Source organism: Apium graveolens, chromosome 4, assembly GCF_009905375.1.
Source record: "Apium graveolens cultivar Ventura chromosome 4, ASM990537v1, whole genome shotgun sequence".
NCBI classification, from domain to species: domain Eukaryota; kingdom Viridiplantae; phylum Streptophyta; class Magnoliopsida; order Apiales; family Apiaceae; genus Apium; species Apium graveolens.
The window spans coordinates 128,384,178-128,409,573 of NC_133650.1; the positions used below are offsets into that span (position 1 = coordinate 128,384,178).

Genomic DNA, 25,396 nt, shown 5'->3' on the forward strand with positions numbered 1-25,396 from the left:
GGGTATGATATGTGCTCGTGAGCTTAAACTGCAATACGAGAGATATCTAATTGTACTATGTGAATATAGTATATAATTAGATATTTGACTTTAAGAACTTAAGAGTAATTGGTGAATACATTTCACACTTAGCAGTCGTGTCATGAAAATCCTAAACTAAGCTCGATTCATTATGGAATACGAGTTTGGTGCATATAAGATAAATGCACGTAAAAGGCAGAAATAGTAGCCATTTTGTAAAAGATATTTCAAAATGACAAGAAATATGTATTCAAATCATTCTGCAAATTGAAAAATCACATTGTGTAATGGTATGTCCACATCTATGATAAAGACATAGTAGCATTAAACAACTATTCTCAACAAGAATTATCATGATGGACTATGTTAAGTCAAATGATAATATTGGATCCACTAATTAGATGGTTAAGCTGAGCATGTTTGGTTCATCCAAGAGAATCTAATTATACCGAGAGATAGTTGTAATATCATCGAGAGGGATGAGCCTTAAGCCTATTGCTTAACAACGTCGTGGTGGACACCCAACCAATGCTGACTGGAGATCCCAAGAACTTGGTTCAATGGGCCAACTAAATCATGATGACCAAATCACTGTAGGGGAAACCCCTGGCCTGTTTCTATGATGAGGAAACCGTAAGACCCGTATAGTACGAGCTTTTTGAGCTTTTAATGATCTTTTGACGAATACATGAATTTCAGGAGTGAACGCATGAAATTCAGTTGAGCAAATACGGGTTACTCTATAAGATAAAGATCACTAATGTGGGAGAGAATTGAGGCTGCTTCACAGGAGAATTGCGAGTCATAATTCTTTAGAAACTCTTGCATAACCAGGACGATGTTCCATGACCAAAATGGACATACTCAACGAGTCAGATTAGATATAGTGATGACTGTATCATCGTTTACACAAACGGTTGAACAGTTCAAGGATAAGCATGTCCACTGCCGACCGGTAAAGTTGATATGCTTATTCGAACGAAGGTTCAAAGATCATTCTCTACCTATCGTATATTATATCTAATCGAAGAAACTGTCACCAAGTCAAACTCTGCATCTGTCTGTCTATGTGGTGTGTACTACTGGACCATCAATCTCATTTGTGGGGGATTGCTGGAAAAACTTAATATTTTAGACTAAGTTGAGAATTATTTTGAGACTTTATATGAGTGAGACATGGTATTTGTTAGTGGTGTATATTTGTTAATATATATTCTCCTCTACGAGCCGATTCCAACACATATTTACATGCTCAAAATGAGTAAAAGGTAAATGAAAACCAATGTTCAAAAGTGTGACTTTTTAGTGTGAAAAGTGATTTTGTACCACATCGTTAGTAGCACAAACCCCTTCTTTGGTTTTTCTTATAAATACCATGTACCACGTCGAAAAGAAGAACAAGTCCTTTCAAGCCTCTCTTTATAAATAGAGTCTTAGGGCATCAGTTTTACTATGTCGAGAAAATAAGAGATGTTTCTTTAATTTTCATTCTCTTCAGTCCTAAATTTTCAAAAATTTTCAATGATAGTTTCTTGTTCGTGTCAAACTCGCTGGAAGTGATACTCCGCCTCACTACAACTCATTTTATTCTGGAAGGCTATTCGCTCACACATACGGTGAGAGTTAATACCCTTTAAGAAGACATTCACGCATTGGACTCAGATTTATTCCGTTTTTGTCTCCTTCTTATTTAATTTTGTTTCGTTCATTATTTATTTACACCACTCTGTTAATTACATATACGAACATGATTGTTATTATAACTCGATTTTTGGCATATTGTACAACACCTACTTTGTTCACTTGAAAATCATAGAACATGTTTATCTTGAGAAAAATCTGAACGTCAATTGTAAGATACCTGATAAAATAAGATGTTCGCTTCTTAGCTTGCTGACAAATAAAACAATCGTTATGATAGAAAAATATCAATAAGTATAAAAACAAATGACAAGTTATTAGCTTGTTACCAGCATGATCATCAAAATCATAAGGCTTACAAAAATTTGGTTGATTAAATTTAAAATAAATATTTAATTTATTAAGTAGTTGATGTGATTCGAACCTATTTTTTTGATTATTTATATTTTTAGTATTTAAATTTAATGGTTATAATTATCTAATTTGAATGATCTAATAGTTGTGATTTGTGATAAATAAAAGAGAGGCTAGACCAAATTATATATGTTATTATAGTTTAGTATAGACGGTAATCTAAAAATCACTTAGTCGGTCGAGTACTAACTTTTAGCCTCTCGTCTGATCCGAGCTTCGATTAACCGGGTTCAAAAATAATTTTATAGAATCGGTAAAAATTCAGTCTGACTCTGAGTACTCAAGGTCAAACCCGAGTTTGATTTTCTCAAATTTTTATTATCTTATTTTAAAACTATCCCGAAAAAAGACCAAACGTGAACTTATATATATTTTGACTTTTTTCGAAAGTATCAACATTTATTAGAAATAATATATGATTTATTATTAAAACTTATGCTTGATTATTTAGTAAAAAATTATCAAATAAGCAATCTATATTTGAACAATATTATTTTGAGTGTGTTATTAATCTATTATTATTATTAGATATTTTTATTTTTATTACTATATGACTTTAAATGAGAATAAATAAATAAATAAATAAATGATAAACAATTTGGTATTAGAATACTCATTTCGATTATCAAGATTTTTTGAAACAAAATCGATTTTTACGGCCTTGACTATTGAAAAATACCAACTATCCGATTTTAAAAATGAGTAATGTTATGTAATGTAATGTAACCGAGTATAGTACACATTTACTATCAGATATTAAAAACCCAAATTTTATTTTTCGGACAACTTAAAGCACATGTACAGTACAAATACAATCTAGCAGATTAGCACAATTACATCACATGTAACAAAATGAAAAATGTACGACTTATTTATTGAAGTAGCAAAATTACTAGATTCGTTTTCCTTACTCTGTTGGTTGGGATGCACATGGCATGAAGAGGACTGCTGAGCAGAACACTTGATCCATGTGATAATGGGCCCGGATATACAATAGGATTATATCATATCTTACCAGTCTGACAGTGCATATTTTCTGGCCTGGCTGTGTTGATATTTTTACAACCAGCATCTATAATATACAGTCGATACTCATTGATTAAAAAATTAAATTAAATATACAGTTGATATTTTATTTATTTATTGTCTGAGTACATAGTTGATAATTTAATTTTAAACAAAATCAGCATTTATTTTTGGGAAATTGGCAAAAATACCCTTTCTTACCATCTTAATTGCAAAAATACTGTTTGTCCTATCTATTGCAAAAATACGGTTTTTTTAAAACTTTTATAAAATTAATTGCATAATTACGTTGTGCAGAGTAACGGTTAAAACAAGCAAGTTCCATTGGAGCTCTATGTTTCTTCTTCACCGAGCTTTTTCTTTATTCTTCGCCAAGGTCCGTTTTCTTGCCTTTTCTTTTCATTTTAACAGCTTTTGTAGTGATTTGTTAGCTTTGTTTGGTTTGATTGTTAGTTTACATTATCTTAATTCGAAATTTGTAGTTGTTGCATGTTAAACCCTAGAGTTTGAATGTGTTTTTGGTGTTATTTGTAATAATCGTAGCTTGTTGTGATACTTTTTGAATTTGGGTTTGATTTGTTGTTATTGTTTGCACAGGTCAAAAGTGGGCTTCATTGTTCATCTCTTCAACTGCAACTTCTTGTTATGCAACCTTTATGCAATCACTCATGTAAGATTCAATAATTATTACTTTTGGTTGAAATATGGTTACAGAAATTACAAATCGTATTATTAATTTTGATTGCATTCAGTTACATATGGTGGCATCCAATTGTATCTAGATGCAACTGCCCCTGCGAGGCCAGGTAACTTAAATTGTTCTAGAAAGTGGTCATAGTGGATAGTGTACACTTTGCAATGGTGGCAAGTCTTTAAATATTGTGGTTTCCAGTTTGCTATTTTAGTTGTTTTTAGGTTGTAATGGTTGGTCCCCGCAGGGGTATTTATTTTTTTGCCTTGCAAACAGTTGCAACTTATTATGCAAATAAATATAATTTTCAAAAGGTTTCACTACAACAAAAATTACTAAAATCCACCGCCAAATATCAGTGGAATTTAGTTATAATCGACCATATCCGGTGGATTTTAGTATAAAATCAACCGAAACATGTTGGTGGCTTTTAAGAGGGTGGATTTTAAGTTTCGCGGTGGAATTTATATAAAATCGACCAATTTTTTGGTCGCTTTTATTAAATTTAAAATTTGAATTTTAAAATTTTGTAAAAATTTGAATCTCCCTCCCCTGAATAGATTACACACAAATCGGTCGATTTTAACAAAATGTTTAAAAAAAGAGAAGAGAATCACCCCAACCATTAACGTGCAACCGCCAGTCACTACCGAAAAAAATTTCCGGCAACTCCATCTCTCACTTGTGGGCCAGAAGAGGTTCTCTAGATTGACAAGTGTAGCAACAGATTTGTCAAGGCAGACAAGCAAGTCCGTAAATCCTAACAGTCCGATTCGGACATAAAATCCTCAGGTTTCATTTGCAATTGAAGTTCCCTAATAGTATCAGAATTAAAATTCAATAAATTAAAATGCTTTTGATCAGATTGAAACTGAACATTTAAATACAAGAAGGCAAGTAACTCGCATTGTTATACTCGATGGCTAGTGGTCCAGTGGGAATTGTTAACAAGTTAAGCTGCAACAAACATATTGCTTTGGCCAGTAATGGGATACCCAAAGCCCTATCCTGAATTGAAAAAAATATGGTTTAAATTAGAAACACTTACGTGTACTTTGGTTTACGTCTGTGGCTCTTGATAGGATAGTTGCGGCAGCGATCTCTCCTCCAGCGTATGCAATTACTCCTGTGTATTTCGGTGTTTTTCATCTTGTATATCCACATCTCTCATCACTAAATTCCCAATTCCTAAATCGCGTTTTCATATCTCAACTTGTCTGGGCCTTTGTTTATATACGTACTTCCTCGTATGTATGAGTGTAAGAAGAGGGGAGCAGGAGAGGAAGAGAAGAGGGGAGCAGGGCAGGGGAGGGGGGGCTGGTGGGTGGGGGGTTAAAGTTAAAAAAATATTGTCATTTAGTTTTTTTAAACATTGTTAAAGAAATATTGTTAAAAAAATTCGCAAAAGACTTATTGTTAATATAAAAGCCATCGAATTTGGTTGTTTTTGTTGTTTCCAATATTTGCAACTTTTGGAGGGAAATTTCCCGCCTGTTATTATTGAATTTAATAAAAATATAAGCACATCTAAGATTAAATTCCACCGATTAAAAGCGACCGACTATAAATTCCACCGATTAAAAGCGACCGACTATAAAATCCACCGCACGCGGTGGATTTTATTCATTCGTCAATGAAAATTCTAGTTGACTATAAATTCCACCGAAATCGGTGGAATTTAACGTCGGTGGGTTTTAGTTGGTGGAATTTAATTATTTTTGTTGTAGTGTTTTTTCAAAGTTGTATTTCTGGTTGCATATATGGTTAGTAGCATTTGCATATATGGTTGCATATGCAACCACCGTATTTTTGCAAATATTTTTTGGAACATAGTATTTTTGCAATTTGTTTTAAAAAGTGACAGTATTTTTGTAAAAATTCTTTTAAATTTGGTTATTTATGAAAAAAGCCCTTTATTTTTTCACATTTTACGAATTTATACCCATCGAACAAGTATTGCTTTACATATAAGGTTTTGTTTAGGAGCAGATTTAGCTAACAAAAATTGATCCAGCCAAAAATTTTCTCGGATAAATAATATCATAATATTTGATATTTTTTTAACTTTTTGATTGATTTTTCTCAAAAGAAAACAATGAATGCAGCTGTAGAAACTTCATATCATATAAAAATTTCAATTTTTCTTATGACATTTTATCAAACGAGTACATAATGTCATAAATATTGAAAAACTTCGTAAGTATTGTTCCATTTATTTCAACAAGTCGTAATTGATGTTGCATGAACTAACTATTTAATTGCTCAAATGAAGTAATTTAATGAAGGTTTCAATTATCACTTTTTAGTCACACAGCCTCAAGAAATTTCATCCGCTGTAAATCTTATTTCTCTTTTTTCCTCCCAATCAAAATTGGGTCTGCTTACTCTCAGATCAGCCTACAATTTTGTTCAAATTTTTAATTTTAGTTACATAAATTAAATAAGTAAACGGTTTTTCACTCTGACATACACAGTATGTGAGCTTCTAAAATGTGTTCCATATATTTCTCTAACACTTTTTTTTTGAAATATACCTCTCAATTATCTATATTTCAAAAATAGTAAAATTTTCTAATATATAAATCAACTATATTCACTCAAATCTACTATTTTCTTCCACTAGACTCATTATATACAATACAATGCTAAATGTAAAATAACTATAATTATTGCTATAATATATAATATAATTTTTTGGTACTAAAATAAAAGTTGCACTTAACTGCTAATTTCATAACTAGTTTCAAATTTAAATAACTTTTCTAACTTCTGTCTAATTTAATATTATTTTGGTATTTTATGATTACAAGATATTAATTATTTAACTTTTTCCAATTTGTAGTAATAGATGTATCCTTAGTTTCAAATATGAAATCAAATATACATATAAGCATATTTGCATGTAAGTATGACATTTCTTTGGAGTTGATTTTTTTTACATTTGGTGTTATATTTGTTAAAATAGATCGATGTAACTATTACTATAATTTGAAATTAAAAAATGTTTTTTGATACTAAAATAGAATTTATGGTCCAATTGTAAATATAAAATAACACCAAATATATTTAAATAAAGCTTTATTTCAAATTATATATAATCATAAAGTACAAAATTATATTTGTCATTATTATTTTATTAATACATTTTGTAACTTACATGCATGTGGTAATTATAACACCATATATACTTGGTTATTTAGAATTAAGTATATCATTTTTTGATTTAGCACCAAGTATACCATTTTATTGAAATTGATTTATTTGTGTGGTGTGAGTATTATATTATAATAATAACATTTACTTAAACATCATTGCACTTGTTCTTATAACAATAGTACTAATGATAGCATTGTATTGAATTTGATCTTCTTGATTCTCACTAAATTAAATCTTCTTTTTATTTGCACCAAACAATTTCAACAGGACCAAGGGAGTACATTTTAGCAAAGGACTGGTTTTATTTTTAAGCTTACCTTACCTTATACGTCAACATACAGAACATGTGGCCTGAGGGTGGGGTGAGGGGATGTGTGTGTCCACTTCATTTATACCATGAATCAAAAAGATCAAAAACTTAATAATAACTATTCATAAATTTATAAACTTTTTAGAGTTTAATATTGGTATGAAATTTCGAATGGGCACCACCACCACACAGCCATTTCTGGTACGTATACTTTCACAGGCTGTAGAATAATAGACGCAGATGCCTCTATGAATTGGTTCGTGCGAGAAATCGTTCTTGACCGAGCTCGTGGTAATACTAGCCACATCTCCAATACTCTGAACAGCATAGTTAAGAACAAACAGTGTTTTGTATAACCTTTCCCGGAGAACAATATATTCCATACCATTTGTTACAGGAACAGTAAAAGGGACATTGTAGTTGAAGGGGATACCAGAATGAGTATGTATGTTGTAGTAGTGCAAGTTCAACAGCTTGGATGAAGCCACAAAGTCACAGCCACGATGAGGGCATGAGCATGGTTCATGGATGCACATTAGCTCATGCTCATGCTCATGCTCATGCTTCTTGCTGTAGCTAGTAGTCTCTTTGCACCCATATTTTATGTTAGTACACGGGATTTTGACTGACTTGAGAACATTCTCAATAGCCCGGCATCTATTATAGCCGATTGGCAAAGAACATGAAGGGCACACATTCTTAATCTTGCAGCAGCAGCTGGAGCAGGCTATGTGTCCATCGCGACCCTACAATTAATTTAACACAACAAATATAAACATAAACCAAGTGAAAACTCCTTTATTTCATAAAATGACTCTCTTTTTTTCAAAGTTATTTACATAAGGGGACATGTCTTTAGCAACCGTTTGCTGTTTAAAGTTTGTTGACAAACAATTTATCAGCCGTTGGATGGGAATTAACGGGTGAGATGGCATCCGGACCGCTGAAATTTTCCGCGGTTGGTCTGGACGGACCGCTGAAAATTTCCGCGGTCCGCCTTTAATCTCAGCCATTCAATTTCCGATCCAACGGCTGCCAATGTGTTTGTTATATGCCGGTCTACAACAATTTACATAAACCTATCTTTAACATGTAACATAGAGAGTAAAGTTTTAATGTTCATAATTCAAAGTCAAAACATTTACTTACAAATAATAGTAAAACTACATAATCTGTTATCTTTAAAATCTATCAAATTAGGAAAAAAGGCTTGAATTTACAGTTTTGCAAATTTATGTCAAGGCTAAGTATATACTCGATCACATATATGTTACAACAGCAAGATCGTGGCTGCTAAGAGAAACGCAAATAAAGGAGCAGTGCCACTAGGGATATGTGAGCGCTTAACTTAAACATTCCTGAAAATGGCAGCGACAGAGATTCAAAATTATCTTTCAAACTTGGTAAGCTAATAAAAACATAGAAAGGCACCAATTTTAGTACTTTTCTGTGAATTTGAAACCTAGATATCCTTACTTCAAAATCTATGTAAACATAAAGAAGTATTGCAGCCACAAGCATAAGAACCAAAAGTCCACAACATAAACAATACAAGAACTCTTGAATGATAAGGGATCAGTATATGTACATATTTAGATCTACATATCATTGTTACGGTGACACATAACTGGTATAGTGACTATAGTCCATGGTTATCAGGCAACTTACTATACTATACAGGGCTTGTTAGAAAATGTGGGTATTACACCCCACATTGTCGAGTTATTTTGAACCGCGCTTGGGTGGTTGGTTGTTGATTGTGTGTAACGATTGACACTTAGAATGTGTTTTCCTTTACGAGAGTTTTCCGTGACACTTTAAATCACTCAAAATGATTAAGGGATGAGTGAGATATGATTATCCAAAGATGGTATTTTAAGAGTGAAAAATATGTTATGAAACCTTAAGTCCCACGTTTGAAAGGAAAAGAAATTTCCTTAGCAACACATATGTAGTGTTCACTTGTGTTGTTTATGTGTTGCTCCATCTCCTACAAGGGCGCGCAGGGTGGCTTGCGAAACTTTCGAGCTTGCCCATGTGCAGACACGAATGTAACAGAAAATTAGCCCGAATAAAGCCGGATTAGTTTTGCTGATTTTTATTTTCCGCTGGGCCTGAGCTCAAATAAATTGACTTACGATTTTATTTTTGTATCGGTCGAATTAATTGATTGATTATAATTGATTGACCACCGACCTAATTAATTAACGCGCTTTAATTAATTATGATAATTGTGTAGCGCACAAGTTTTTCCTCCATATATAAACACCTCTAGGGCGTTAGGGTTAAACACACGAATACACAGCCGTTCCCAAACGCCTACCCTTTAACCCGTGATAGTTTCTTACTCGCTTTCAAGCTCGCTGAGAATGCCGATCTTCGGCGTCGCCACTGTAATTAGTTTTATCTTGGGAGGCTTTTCGCTCGCACAATAAGGAAACAGTTGTGCAATGGATTCGAATTTTTCTATCCTTCGTCATACGCTTTTTATCTCCGTTTTTTTTTTCTGTTATTCGATTATTGTTTTTCATGCACACACCTATACTTATATTTGTTTTTAACAAAGATTGTTGATAATAAGGCTCACAGCATATTTTATAAAATTTATATATCGAGTAGAGACAAAAAATAGCACTATTTTTATGACTGCTGCTGATGAAACTAAAAAAGAGAGATTAGAGGGCCCAGTTTATGATATACTTGTAGCAATAATTTACCATATGTACTCTGCTAGTAGATTTTATCACTCTGTCTACAAACAAGCCTATGAGCAAACATCTCCTGCAACAAAAAATGTCGTCATTGTTGCAATATGTTTAATCGTTAAAACAATGAAACATAAATTAAGGCAAACACCGATCATAACATAACAAATCTCCAAATCAAACCAAGACAAATATTGGTAGACCTAGTAATGTCCCACAACAACAAAGTTACCAAAACACTGCAACAAATGAACATTTCACGTCCTCACTAGACCACTTTTGCAACAAATTTACGGTGTTTATTAAGATCACATAAGTATCACACGAAAGACAAATATTATACCTTCCTGCTGCAGTATTTTCTTAAGCGTTAATCACTAAGATTATTGCATCCCGAGGAACCCACTCAGTCACATTTGCAGTAGTTTAAAAATGAAGTTGAGATGGTAACATGCTATGGCGATGCGTTTTGCATTCTTGCATAAATTTCTCCAACTTGAAGGGATTGAAGGGGATGGCAAAGAAGATGATTAAATCTATAATGAGGGAGAAGAGTCTGTTAAGATAGCCGTCGGATGACCTGCCTGCAGCAAATTTAGTATACATTGTCCTGAACATTTTAATTCAGGACCATTGCATATAAATTGGGGATGCCAAAGGCAAGTCATCCTTGGCTACTAAACAGAACTCTTCTCTTCATCACAGATCTTTCTTCTGGACGAATTCGATCCGCAATGCTGTTGTCAGGGTGCCCTGCAGCAACAATACATTGCATGATATAGATATATTGATATGGCTTGGTGGAGATCAGATATAGAGGCAATGTTTGGATAAGGTGACTCATTTCTTGACCACAATTCAAACTAGGTAAACTACTCTTCTCTTCCTAATAGCTAGAAGGAAATCTTGCTTGTTGCTTGGTTTGCTATGACTGTATTTAAATCCTTACAGTATATATAAGCTACAACATGGCATAATTTGCATTATCCAACTGCTTATACTAGAATATATTCCGAACGATAGCAGTTGTGTGGACCTAGACAAATATGCCCTTTCGAGAACTTGGCAAATTGGATAAGATGAGTGTTGCCAGCCCTTTGACTTTAAAATGGACAGTTATATAAATGTATGGCTGTTTCAATATGAATCAACTTGTCCACGCCCGCAAGCTTTACTTTTTTAGTTTCAACTTGTTATACCAGCTCAATTTTCACCACTCACCAGCTAGCTTAAGGCCTTAAGCTGCTCATTTCTGCTCACTATTTAAGTGAGTCTAAATTGCCTGGACTGAACTATTTACGAACAAGTTCATTCTTAATAGTTTAATGCTTTTGGTAAGGTGCAATAAGAATAAGCGAAGTTTTTCTTTCTCATGGTAAATTCTAATACAAATGCATTCAGTGATTGATTCATTTACCAAGAAAGAGCAGTATCGACTATGCTATGCTACAATATTGTGGTGAATAAGCCGTTGAGTTATTGGTGTAAAAGAAAGAATTTAGAGACTTGCGATGTGATGATGCATAATTAAAAGGGAACCTGATTGTTAATGTTGATGAAGCTGACTGATAAAAACTTTGGTGCTTAAATGCCTTCACAATGTTCTGTTTGACTTGTGTTTTATTCTCACTGGGTGTCAATGATGTACTACATTTTTGTTGTTTAAATTATAGATCCAAGTTCTGTTGAAAGTCAGAAACCATGTCTCAATCGGTTCAAGTATCGGATTATGCCATTCCAACTCATATTGCAAATAAAAACTTCCCACCAATATTGAGCTTATGTGGGACCTCAGACACCAAGTTATAATAAGCATCCAGATTTGTACTGTTTTTATCAGGCTATAGTGGCAAGCAGTATCTCTATCACACACAAGTGCTGACCATGACCATACATGATATTTCATTCTGGTCAATATATTGACAGGATTTTAAAAATCTTCATTAACTTCTTTTGCTCTTAAATTTCAAAAAAATGTGATGGCCAATAAAATCCATCATCCTTGAAGGCCCAAGCCCTAAATCCCTTTTTCCTACAAGACTATGGTATAACTATCACAATGCCCATTTTAAACCTTCCAATACTGATGACAGTACAATAAATTTCTAAACTTTCATACGGTCCCCGTAGCCACAACAGGGAGCACTGAGCAGCTGCAAATAGATTTGTAGGTTTAAGATGTTAACTACACAGCCATGCCTGAATTATGGTCAAGGCCCATAGCAAAGAATAGCAGGCCCGGACATTTGTTTAAAGTCTAGTCCAATAAGGAAGCTAGCTGGTGACAAAAGTATTAGATATTTTTATGCTTCAAAATATTATTCATTACTTGTATTTAATAATTAAATATTTTTGATGGTTGATCATAGATTAAGTATTAAAAAAAGTATTGTTTTGATATTATTTAGTAGTGAAATAGTGGAGTAAATTACCTCCTAATTATTAGTGGGTTAGTTTTAGTGTGTTTTGTAAAAACTCTATAATATCTACTTTGTTTATATGAGTTGGGTTCACCAATATTATTTGAAAACCCTAGAGACCTGTATAATGCCCTTAGATTTTGTAAGATTATACGGTTAGAGATGAATGCAAAGTGAGAGACAGATTAATACTAATAAACCTAAATATAATGTAACATGTATATAAATATTATATGAAAAATATATTAAAAACATTGAGTGCTGAAGTTTATAAATAGAGTGTAGTAGTTTAAATTATAAAGTGCAGTACATTTAAATCTAAATAAAAAAAATAATGTAACAAGATTACAAATAATTTTATAAAGAGAGTGTAGTACATGAAATTATAAAGTGTAATAATTTTAAATCTAAATAAAAAATATAATGTAACTTGCAGAATCAAATATTATGTGAAAAATATATTAGAAAAAATAGAGTGCATACATATTGTAGATTTTTTATAAACAAAATGTGGTACTTTAAAATCTAAATAAAAAATATAATTTAACATGCAGAACACATATTATCTAAAAAATATATTCAAAAATAAAGTTGTAGTGCATAACTTAGCCTAATAAAAATTAGAGTGTAATATATTTGATGTGGAGTAAATGACAAAAAAATTATTTATGCATAAATAAATATTTAGTACTTTTAAACCTAAATAAAAAATATAATGCAAGATGTCCTGCACTTGGAAAAGATTGTCCTCCATTTAAATATCATGCATCCTCCTATGCATCCTCCCAAGCATTGGGTTGTATAATATATTTGCATAACTCGAATAATTAAAGCAACTTGTACTAGCAACTGCAAACTACAGATGGCCTTGATGAGAAGTGCATCAACAAAAATTAGTGTTGGTGAAAAGTGCATCAACAATATGTGTGGGTGACGAGAAGGGCATCACAAAATTTACTAGAAGTGCTTCAAAATAATATTATTTAGGAATATTCGAAGGAAGGGGGTGTGTTAGATATTTATGCTTAAACTATTATTCATTAAATTGTATTTAATAATTAAATATTTTAGATGGTTAGCGATAGATTAAGTATTAAAAAAAGTATTCTTTTGATATTATTTAGTAGTGGGTAGTTGAGTAAATTACCCACTAATTATTAGTGGTTAGTTTTAGTGTGTTTTGTAAAGCCTATATAATGGCTACTTTGTTTACTTTCTTTACATATGACATAAACTAGGTGAAAAAACCGCGCTGCGCATGGTTCTAAAATTATATTTATAAACATTCAAAGTTTTATATATGAATGTTCAAAGAAAATTACTATCAGTTACAAAATATTGTATTAAAAAATTTAAAAATTTTTGCAATAAACTTTTGTTGTCAGGATAAAAATTTATATTAGTTCACCATAGATTAACCACTGTTACTCTCTTAGTATGTATGTAAAAGCTTTTTTTACTCAAACAATTTGATCTAGCTTTTGCAAATTAATAATACGCTTTCTTGTGGTAGAACTAAGCTTGTAGAATTCTATATCTACATACATTGCAGCTGATAAGTGGCATTTTATACCACTTACAACGTCTTATAATGGCTTGAACTGATGTCTTGAAATCAGGTATTTTGTGTATTTGATGCATTTTTCTAGTATTTTTGCATTTCAGGGTATAATTTGCGTATGTAGGAAGAATTCATCAGAAATAAGCCTAGGGAAGTGCTTGGCATTGGTTGTGAAAAGTTGGGGGCAGAACGCAGCAAAATCAGGAGCAGAATTCAGAATTTTCCAGAAGGTGCTTGGGCGCCCGCTCAGGATGCTGGGCGGCCGCTTGGGAGCTTGGGCGCCCGCTCAGGAATCTGGGGCGGCTGCTCAGGGTCGAGAATTTTAATACTGAATTTTATAATCTTTATTCTGATGGACTTCTGAGACGGCTGGTTCTTGTGGACTTCTATATAAGTAGTTCTTAGAGACGTTTTACAAAAGTATGGTATCAAGCAAGGAGCAAGGAGAGAATGAAGAAGACCGTTTTAGCACATCACAACGAAGAAGAGGAAGCATACGTTTTCTTGTGATTCTTTTATTCATTATATCAGTGGATGCTAGTTTTTTTTACTTTGAACCTTATTACTCTTGTGACGTACTCTGATTTTAATAAGTATTTTTATTAGTTTATATTGTGTGTTATTATCATGTTTTCATATGAACCCATGGTGACGATGAGTTCCGTCATGGGCTAATCATGACCATGGGGTCATAACGAATTTACTATGGATTTCTTTAGTTAGTTGTTTAATACCTTAGTGTGTGATGATTGTATGATATCTAGCATAGGTTGCGCTTATTCGTCTTATGTGCGTCGCGAACATATAAGATAGTCTGTTAATCTCCAGTGAAGCGACGGTGGATCTTGAGGTTTAGAACTTGCCATGCTAGCATAGGTTCATGTATGTGTATGCATGATTAGTGGGTAACTCTAACCATTTTACTTGCCCTGTGTAATCATAAAGAATAACTTGTGCTTAAATCATTATGTTGTCAAATTCTGTAGACATATAGGGTCTCAATATAATTGATGCCTATTCAACTTCTATCTTAATTGTGGATGTTTGGTAGAATGGTATTAGTACAACGAAAGTTGACTTTTATCAGTTTCATGTTATTAGATTAATATCATCACCGTAACATGCTAAGGGTAATAACGATAACTATTGAAGGAAGTAGTAATGAAGTTATGATCTCATGTGTGTTTAATATTATTAATTCAAGTATCAATTAAGTGTTTAATTCTCGTAGTTAATTGTAGTTAATAATTAGTTAATCAAATCTAAGTGTTATTGTTTTGACATTGAGAAGTAATCATACATTGGTGAGTAAGTGTTAATTGAACATAATTAGTCCGAGTCTCTGTGGGAACGAACTAGAATTTAATCTATATTACTTGCGAACACGTATACTTGCGTGAATTATTAGCGCGTGTTTTGTGCCTAACAGCAGCACACACGTGTTTTGACATGAATAGATTTGAGATAAATTATATGAACAACACAAAAACATGAGTCATTGTTATAATTTCTGGATACATGTATGTGTCAACCAGTGGAGATATCTATAAAACAGAATAAGTTTATACGTCTGCGAGGCTATCCAAAACTAATAATATTTCTATACATCATAGCTCTTTATCTCGCAAAAAAATGAATTCACCCCAGTTGGAAGAAACCCATTTGAAACTAAATAGAACTATAAGCCAATAGAAACCCTATATTGAAATGAGCTCGAAGGGAAAGTATAAGTTACATCATATATATCATGTTTCTTCTTTCATCCATGATATGATATGATAAGAGAGTCCTAACTACATTTTGTGTGCGCTGACCTCTTCTATTTTTGCTTCAAAGCAGGAAGGTAAAATAAAAGGAGAAAAACTTTACATATCAGCACTTGTTATTAATGAGATTTGATCCCCTTCTAACTTTTCTTTTATTTGACCGAGTTGTGGCAATCAAACATAATTGAAGGTGTGACTGCTATGTTCAATTGCTGATGCAGTTCTTCGACATCAACATTCTTTAGAAACTGCGGATTTCTGAGAAACCTGAGGCAAAATTTATGCTTCTGAACCTAGAAGCTTGTTTTGGTTAAGTTAATAAAAATTCCATAAAAATACGATAAACGAACATTCTATAAGCAGTTCTACTCATATTTAATATTTTTAGCCTAAGATAACAAATTGGTACCTTCAGAAAACCTTTTTAATTCAATGCCAGTCTTAATATTGTAGTGTATTGTAATTTCCTAAATACGTCTTACTTCTGCATCAATATTCAAATTAGTGCCAATTTTGATAGAAACTATACCTGGAGCTATATATCCTGTAGTTTCTCAGATGTAAGTTGAATTGCTTTGGTTCAGACTTGGAGACAAAGATGTTGCTAATCCACAATCTGCAATACGAGCATCCCTTCATCGTCATTTGAAATTAGCTGTGAGTCATACATGTAATTATAGAATACATAAGCTAAAGCTAATAAAAGCTAATAAAAGAAATTGTGGGTCACACATGTGATTATAGAATACATAAGCTATGTTAATAAAAGAAATTATCTGATATTCTTGTAGAGCTTGCAAGCTTTATTCGACAACAACACTCACAGTGATAAATTATAACATACATATCTATTTGTTATGCTAACTTGAGAGGTATAACAATATATATGGATTACAAATTGTCGTTTAATTTGAGGCAAAAACTGAGGTTAATGCTAGTTTTAGTTAAAAGTTCAAGGAGTGAGACTATCAATGTTATATTAACAACAAACTAAAATAAAAGGAAAAGAACATGGATCTTCCAAGTCAAGCCCATGTAGCTTATATTGGAACATAAAAAAATATACATGAAAATAATGTTAAGTTAATCAAACAAATTTGCTCTACAAAATTATAGCAAAAAAAGTTATACAAAATATTGATACCTTTGTACAACCAAAACAAATGGTATTGTAATTCAGCTCTTCCCAAAATCCTTTCATCATTTTTAAAAATACACACCACCAAATTCTGAGGGGTTTGACAGCAGGACCAGAAAAATACAAAATGAATAAAGTTAATGAGCAGGCCCTTAAATTCAAAAGTATTTCTTAAAACATAATATATTGTGTCTAAATTCATTGGCCTCAAAAGAAATGTTCACAGAGATTCCATATAATCAACATATATCTGAAAAATAAAAAAGAACGAAAAATTTAAGTAAACAAGTATCGATTCTCATTGGCGATGAAGTTTGTCTATAGTGATCACAAGGACCGTAACCTATTAAATCCTCATTGTAATCAAACACGGTTGAATAATAAAGACATCCTTCGACATAAGGAATCCATTTATGTTATAGAGCTAAATATAAACTCCCACAAGATTAATATATAATCTTCATGATCAAATAAACACTCACTGTAAGTATTATGATAGTATGAATATCGCACCTTCCCACTTATTGTGCGAGGACTGCACACCCTTTGTATAAAATCTGCCTAAAAAGTGAATCAATAGGATAATAAGTAATCAATATTTGATAGCACAACGAAAACATCAAAATGGTCACGTATAACACACATTTATAAATCTAAAAGAAGGTAAAATTAATTACATATAACCATTCCAATGAATCAGATGTGTTTGAATGACGTAGGTCATCGGTTTTTTAGCTGTACAATTCGATAATAATAATTATCAAAATAAACTATATATATATATACATTGCATATCATCCAAGCTCAACTTAACACCCCCATTTGAGGTGTAAAGGGGAATTTTACTAAGTGACCTGGAACTTGTAACTGATTATCAATTAAAATCAACCAGATTTTTAAATTAAGAGCTAGAGGGAAAAAACTAAAAATACCAATTTCTCTCTTGAAGATTATTTGTGCTTGGTTTGAATACTAAGATTTTTAAACCAAGCACAAATAATCTTGAAGAAGTAGTGTCCAAAGGTTTGTGAACCTAAGCACTAAAATGCAAGTTGAAACATAATTTAAAAAATAAAAAAAAACTAAAAAAAACTAAACATTTATTTGTGAAAGTAAATCACTAGCATCTTGTAATAGTCTAGATCTTTACACCAAGTAGTAAGCACTCAAGGAAACATATTTATGAAGATACTGTCATTTATATTCAGATAATTTATATATACTCTATCAATACATTTGTTAGCGGAGAATACAGAAAGTAAATAGAGGTTACTTACCAGAATAAGATTCATCGAAGAGGTCAGAACCTTTAAGAACATATACATTCCCATGAGCGGGAATAAGCCATCTTCACAAGGATCAATGCCACACAAATTCATACCTATAGCTTCTAAATACATAACCAACTCATTGTAATTACTCAAAAATAGAACTTTCAACACAAACCTTTTACAACTAAAATTTTAAAATAATAAACTCAAGATCAGAAAACTCACCTCTTGCAATACCATGAGCACATTGAGACTATTCCTCTTCCTCTTAATACATTTATTCTATCAATGACAGAGAGATCCTATATGATAATCATATATATGAAAATAAGGACCTCCGTGAGTCGAGAATAAACAGATACTTGATTGATTTCTCCATAAAACGTGAATCTTCCTGAATTATCCTTCTTTTAGCGTATATATATAGCTTTTGAGGAAATTATTTCATGTCAGCTTGTCCTTCTCAAGGACTATTACATAGAGAAGTTATCTGTTTTATTTTTTATTTGATATCTACAATATTAAAGTGCATAAAATGACTTAGTCTACAGATGATCATTAAATTATGTTCAAGTAATTATTCATATAAATATATTCAAAATATATATCTCCCACTATTTTTATAAAATCAATAGCCCTAACTATTAATTCGGAAATAATATCTTCTATATCCTTTCTAGTGAGCCAAGATCCATATTTCACCATGCGTTAGGTCAGCTTTGGCTTTTCTCCTAAAACATGATTATTTAGGTAGTCAATATTTGTCAGTTATATCAACTATATAACTCTTGGATAGCTTGGTGGAACAACATTTGTTCATATTTATCTAATAAATCTTGCGAAACTCTATGCCTCTAAGTTCACAATCCTATTGTGGTAACTTAGTTAAGTCAAACCCAATAGTCAAAAAATATCAATATACTTCAACACATCTCCCACGATAGACAGAAGTACTTCGCTTTGGCGAACCCACTCCTTATCGATCTAGGGGTTAACACATTGGACTCATTGGAAGGCATCTGATCAACTTAATATTAATTTTAGGGTTTTTGTTAATTTTAAAATGATCATGATCCCATCATAAAGAGATTCCCAATTTTTCCTTGAATAAAATACTTCAAATCAATATTCGTCAATGGTTTGATTTCCAGGTAGTGAGGGAGTCACAACGGTCTCGCTTAAAACCCACAACCTTACAAGTTCAATGAACTCGCTTTTGACAAAATCGCCCGATATCAGAAATAAAGAAAATTTGTATTTTATTTCGTGTTTCATAAACACGAGAATCTCATAATCGTTTGTTCATTTTAAAATCTTCAGTCATTACAGATTTTATCTTGTTTAGAAAGCATGGCATGGGTGTCGTATCTAATACATACATCCTTAATCTAAATTAAGCATGCATCTTTATAAACTACTCTACACATACATTCATCATATGCTCATATATATGTAAAATGCTGTAAATAAATGTGGTTGGTTATGGTTTTATCCTATGTGATCTTCATCAAGCTAATGACAAAGATCTAGGTCAATTTAAGGTGAAAAATAAATACAAGCTAACTATTACATGTAATCTTTCTTGTATTACTTCCTTGGATGGCCTCTATGTGGGATTACCCTTGCTTGATCTTCAAATCTTTATGTCTTCATGTAGATTACATGAATGAAAAATAAAAAACTAATCTAATGAACTTACAATAAGAACTCGAGTTACATTCGAGATTTAAAAATTATAAGATTAAACGACATGCAAGTCGTATTTAAAAAACCAAAACCATTAACCTAAGGTCATAAGCCATAACCATCCACCATGCTCAATTAACACAAAATAACATATTAAAACACATAATCTGATCTTAACATATCATACCCATCATGATCTAATCATAAAAACCAAATATTGAAAAAATTAGAAAATTTGAAATTAAATCTGATAACATTAAATCGCAGATTACGGGGCCTAAACGACGTCAAACGCCTTACAGATCAATAGATGATAGCTTTAACTATGGGTTACATTCAGACGCTCGATTCCATATGAAATAGTGTATTCGTTCATCAAAATCGTACACCAGACACAGATTTCAGCAAATCCGCTGCATCCGATTTAGAATCATATCAAATACGATTCTTATAATAAGAACAAATACAAAACATGTATATATCAGTATATATACAGTTATATAATCATCATATGATTATACAACTCTCATGAATATCATATATTCAAAAAATATATACATACGCATATATTAACATAACAACATGTAAAACATACAAAATCGCATACATAACAGTCATGGAATATTGTATACATGTTATCATTATAAAACCAGTAAACACATAAACGAATTAAACACTTTTCGCAAGTAGCTCTGATACCATTGTTGGGTTTCGAGCACATAAACGCAACGAAAATAGTAATTAAAACGTAAGAAATCAGAATTTTCAAAACCCACCGCAGGATCCATGCGAAAAACATATATTTAATTCGTAGATCATATTGTTTACCTTAAGAAGCTTTACCAATTGGTTGACTAATGGAGATCCAAAGCTTGTTCAATCACCACACATCCCGCTCTCGCGATCTACGCTCTATTGGTATCCACACAAATGCATGAACTCAAGAATTGGATATGTACTAGCACAAACCCGTTTCTTCTTGCTCTCTCCATCTTCTCTCTTGGTGGCTAGGGTTTTAGTAAAAGTCTTGCACACCCCCAAAAAATGAGCCACACAAGAGATATTATATAAAGAGTAGAAAAATGAATTATAACTCTTAACTAATTAGGAGTTATTATTAATTTGAAATTCCTATTTGTATTATAATTAAGTCTCACTTAATTATTTAACAAATAAATTTCATAATTAAAATTAGTAAATTTGAATATCATTATTTATATAATTAATTAAGTCAAACTTAATTAATATTATAAATAATTCAAATTACTTTAATTAAATTTAAATCCAATTTAAATTAAATAATCATTCAAGCATTCTTTGTGTGTGACCCTATAGGTTATTATTGAAAGAGATATGTCCTAAGTCCAATCATGTATGAAGATTTAGGAATAACTTTCATGTAATCTGTTTTGATTTCATTGATATTAATAAAAGGCTTGTTTTATTTTTATTGTGGGCTCTATCTATTTAAATGTTTAAATAAGATATACCACAGTTTAGAGTAAAGCTTTTTATGGATTGTGATGAGATCCCTAAAAGATGATAACTCTAAACTTAAATAGTTCCTGGTCGTAGGATTACTAACTGGTAATTAATAATCCGCAAAGATCGGTACATACTATGTTTGCTTCATTATGAAGGATGTCTGTTCTCATAGACATTTGTGTGGTGACACTATAGCTAGTATGTAGGTGCTTATTATAGAATAAGTTCACTGAACATGACTCACACAGCTGAACAACTGATGGAGTTCACTAACGTGTCAGCAGTTGTTCACATAGTGATAGTTGTACAAGTATCCTTAGACTTGAGGTCATCATAGTCATCTTGTGTACACTAAACTATGATTTGGTTTAGTTCTTAGTCTCAAGAGACAATTATAAGGGCTCTACTGGGTATAGGAATTTGTACATGAAGATAGTGTATGATCAATAAAGGATCTACCCCTTCCAGTGTAGGAAGAGAATGTTCAATGCTGATCCACTTATGTTAGTTCAGGAATCTCTGGCCAGAGTGAATGAAATTAGAAAGGAGTTTCTTATTTACATTAAATAGAACTAAGCATAGTGAATGGGAAAGCAAGTGATTAAATAAGATAGGCATGACACAAGTTCCATGCCTTATATTTAATCGTGACATTGCAGGATAGAATGAATTAATTGTACGGTAACTACTCACTGAATAGGTTCTTGGTATTCTAAGCAGTGAATTCGTATTATCCGGATAGTCACGATATGCTGAGAAGTATCACTCACGATGTAGAATAAATATGATTAATTAATTAATCATATTTAATGAATTAGAGAATTTATATAAACAATGATAAAATAGTTTTATTATTATTTATTTCTACTACCGGCTTAATATTGAACCTACAGGGTCACACCATAAAAGAGAATTATTTAATGGTGGAGGAATTAATTAATAATGGCTGATAATTATTTATTTATGAAATAAATAATTAATTGGAAAATTTAATAATTGATTAAATAAGATCTAATTGATTATAAATTAATTAAGAAAAGATTCTTAATATTATTAATTAAGAATTTAATTTTTGGAAATTAAATCAAGAGAGAGAATTTTTTCTAAAGTGTTTCGAAAAAAGATTAATAATTTAAAGGTGTTTTAATTATTAGTGAGAATAATAAAGGGTTAATAATAATAATAATATTTTGTGGGAAAATTTTCAGCTGAAAATTTTGCCTACAAATATACTATTATAAACCCTATTTTTGCCTCAACCAAAAAGTTTACAAAACCCTAATTCTCTCCACCTCCTCCTCCTCCATTACATCGATTTCTTGGTGGATACCGGTGGAGTGCTTCACACTTGAGGAGCAGCTGCTAAGGATCTCCGTTCATCGTTTTTGGATCGCCATTAAAGACCTCCAACTTTCCATTAACGTAAAGCTTCTTAAGGTAAACATACTGAACTACGAATTAAATATTATTTTTCGCATGGATCCTGCGGAGGGTTTCATTTTTTTTAAGATTTAAATTTACGTTTTCGCTGCGTTTGTGTGCTAAAACCCTTCAATGGCATCAGAGCTACTTGCGAAAAGTTTTTAATTCGTTTTTGTGTTTAACTGTTTTTGATATATGAGCATGTACGTGATTCGCCATGATTTGATGTTGATATAATATGCTTATATATGTATGGTTTTGAATATATGATATTCATGTGAGTTGTATAATCATAAGATGATTATGTAATCTGTATATATACTGATATATACATGTGTTGACGGAGGAATTTGGGAACAACAAAACTTGAGGTTAGTAGCCGGAAACAAGATCTGTGATGGCAGTTCTTCGTCGGAAATGTGAACAGTAACCGATGAATCCGATGAACAGTATTCGTCGGAAAAGATGAACAGTGTTTGGTGGTGATGATTATTGGGGGCTGAGTTTGCTTAGGGTTAGTGGTGGCTCCTTTGCGCTCTCGCTTCTTACCCCTTACAATGTGCCTACGTACCCCTATTTATAGGGGATCAAGCCCACGTAGTTCTTGGGGAACAAGAAACCTAACGGGCTTAGATTTCTTATCCCGAGGCCCAGTAGGAAACCCACTGGAAACCGTCTTCTACTAGCTTTAGGAATGTCCGCCGGTGAGGCCCAACCACAAAGGCCCAAGGCTCGTCCGCAGCTTCGAGACTTCACGGATGAGGCATCTCCCTGGCCAAGGATAACCCTCCGCTACCAATTGTTTCTCTAGTCCACGGACGCAGGTATAGCCGTGGTTCACCCCAAATGTTGGATGCATCCTTGTCCCCCGATAAGGAGCCCCTACCAGATTGCAGGACAAGTGATCCCAAGCTTTTGGGTGCAAAGTGCAGGATGCTCCAAAGTCTTCCAACGAGGACACTCGTTGACTACAGAGACAGAGCTCCCAAAGCACACACCATATTTCACCCCACATCCCCAATGAGGACACCCATTGACTACAGGAGGAGGCCTTCAGTCCAGGCATACCCCTTGAGGTCTCTGACCACGGACACCGCCTTTCCTGTAGATGTGCTACAGTTTGGAGTTCTTCAATAGAGTACCTGCTCAAATAGGTTAGTAATAACATTCTCCATCTTCCTTGAATCTTCCAGAGAATCCATCAAAATAACATATCAAAGCTACATTTATATGTCAAGTAGAAGTTAAGGGCGCGCCCTTACATTCCTGTATGTTGGCGCCGCCCTGTGTCATCAGCCTTTGGTCTCTTCCTATATCATTCTACATCATAGGGCGCACCCTAAATTATTCATCGTTAGGGCTCACTCCAATTCTGTCCAGGCCAAAGTGTAGGCCTGTCAATGCAATCATGCCCAAGCAATCCGTCCAAGGAGCCTTCCTTGCCCAAGGCGCGCCCTAAGGCTCACCACAGAACAAGTTTCAATTAAGAAATTTCTCCCCTCCTTTTCGATAATTGGGCGCGCCTCCTCTACCATGTTTGAGGGCGCGCCTTCAATACATGATAATCACAACCGTTAATCAGCTACTCAGTCAATGGGGCGCAATCTTTGGGCGTGCCTTTTATTTATGGAAAGTCAATCTTATTTTTTTCCTAGATTTCAGGCGCTTCTCTTTTGATTCTGCTCATTTTATTAATCTTAATCTGAATATTGTTTATACCAATTTTTGGGCATAACAACTACCCCCCAAATTCCATATGCTATTGAAAATGGGAGTAGAATTTCTCTTCATCTTTATCGAAATTCGTATAAACAAATCTTCCAATATATATATTTTTATTATAGGGCGCGCCCTAATCAGGGCGGATCTTCCAATTTTTCCCTTTAAAGTTTCAATGATTATATAATAAGGCGCGCCTTGAATAGGGCGCGTCCTAGAAGTTTAAACGATTTAGAAGCAGTTCTCCTCAGTATTTAGGGATTCATAATTGATGTGACCGTTTTGACAGCTGTCACCCTTTTACTATAAATACTAGTCTTAATCAGTCATTTTTCTTTTACTTATACTCTCCCCCCTTTTTCTTACTTTCTCTCTCCTCCCGAAGGCTCCAAAAACCAACGGCATTGTTTCACTCGGAACCAGTCTTCTCTGTTACCATTCTCCAAATCTTTTCCAGCCAACTTCTTCCCCATTTGAAAAGGTATAACTGGCCTCTCGTATTTCTGAATTTCATTAAGTAAATCACGCTGCATGTCATGTTCCTATTTCTGTTCTTGATAATGTACATAAAATGGTATATGTATATGTGTATGTATATGTGTATGTATATGTATAATTTCAAATTTTATTGCTTTAGATCCAAAATCAATGGGTCTAACTTCTAAATTTGTGTTTTTGAGAATTTCAATTGTTACTGACAATTTGCACATAACCATCTGTGCTTTTAGAATCCACCAGCAACTTAGGACGCGCCCTATCTTTGGCTTATAATCTTTTCATGACCAGAATAGGACGTGCCTGTTGTAATAAAAAAGACTCTTATTAATAGGCTAAGATTTTCTTGATGGCGCGCCCCTTGTTAGAAGGCTTATCTTAGAAGGGAGCTGACATAGATCATAAAAAGTACTCTTCTCTTACACCCCCCGCCTATCTATCCCATTTCCTTTACACTTTTGTATCTCAT

The 25,396-nt window shown here is 32.9% G+C and overlaps 1 pseudogene; it reads right to left on the reverse strand.

Annotated features, from left to right (window-relative positions):
- Positions 1 to 7,214: 7,214 nt before the first annotated feature.
- LOC141718976 (uncharacterized) lies at positions 7,215 to 24,965 on the reverse strand (annotated as a pseudogene).
- Positions 24,966 to 25,396: the final 431 nt, after the last annotated feature.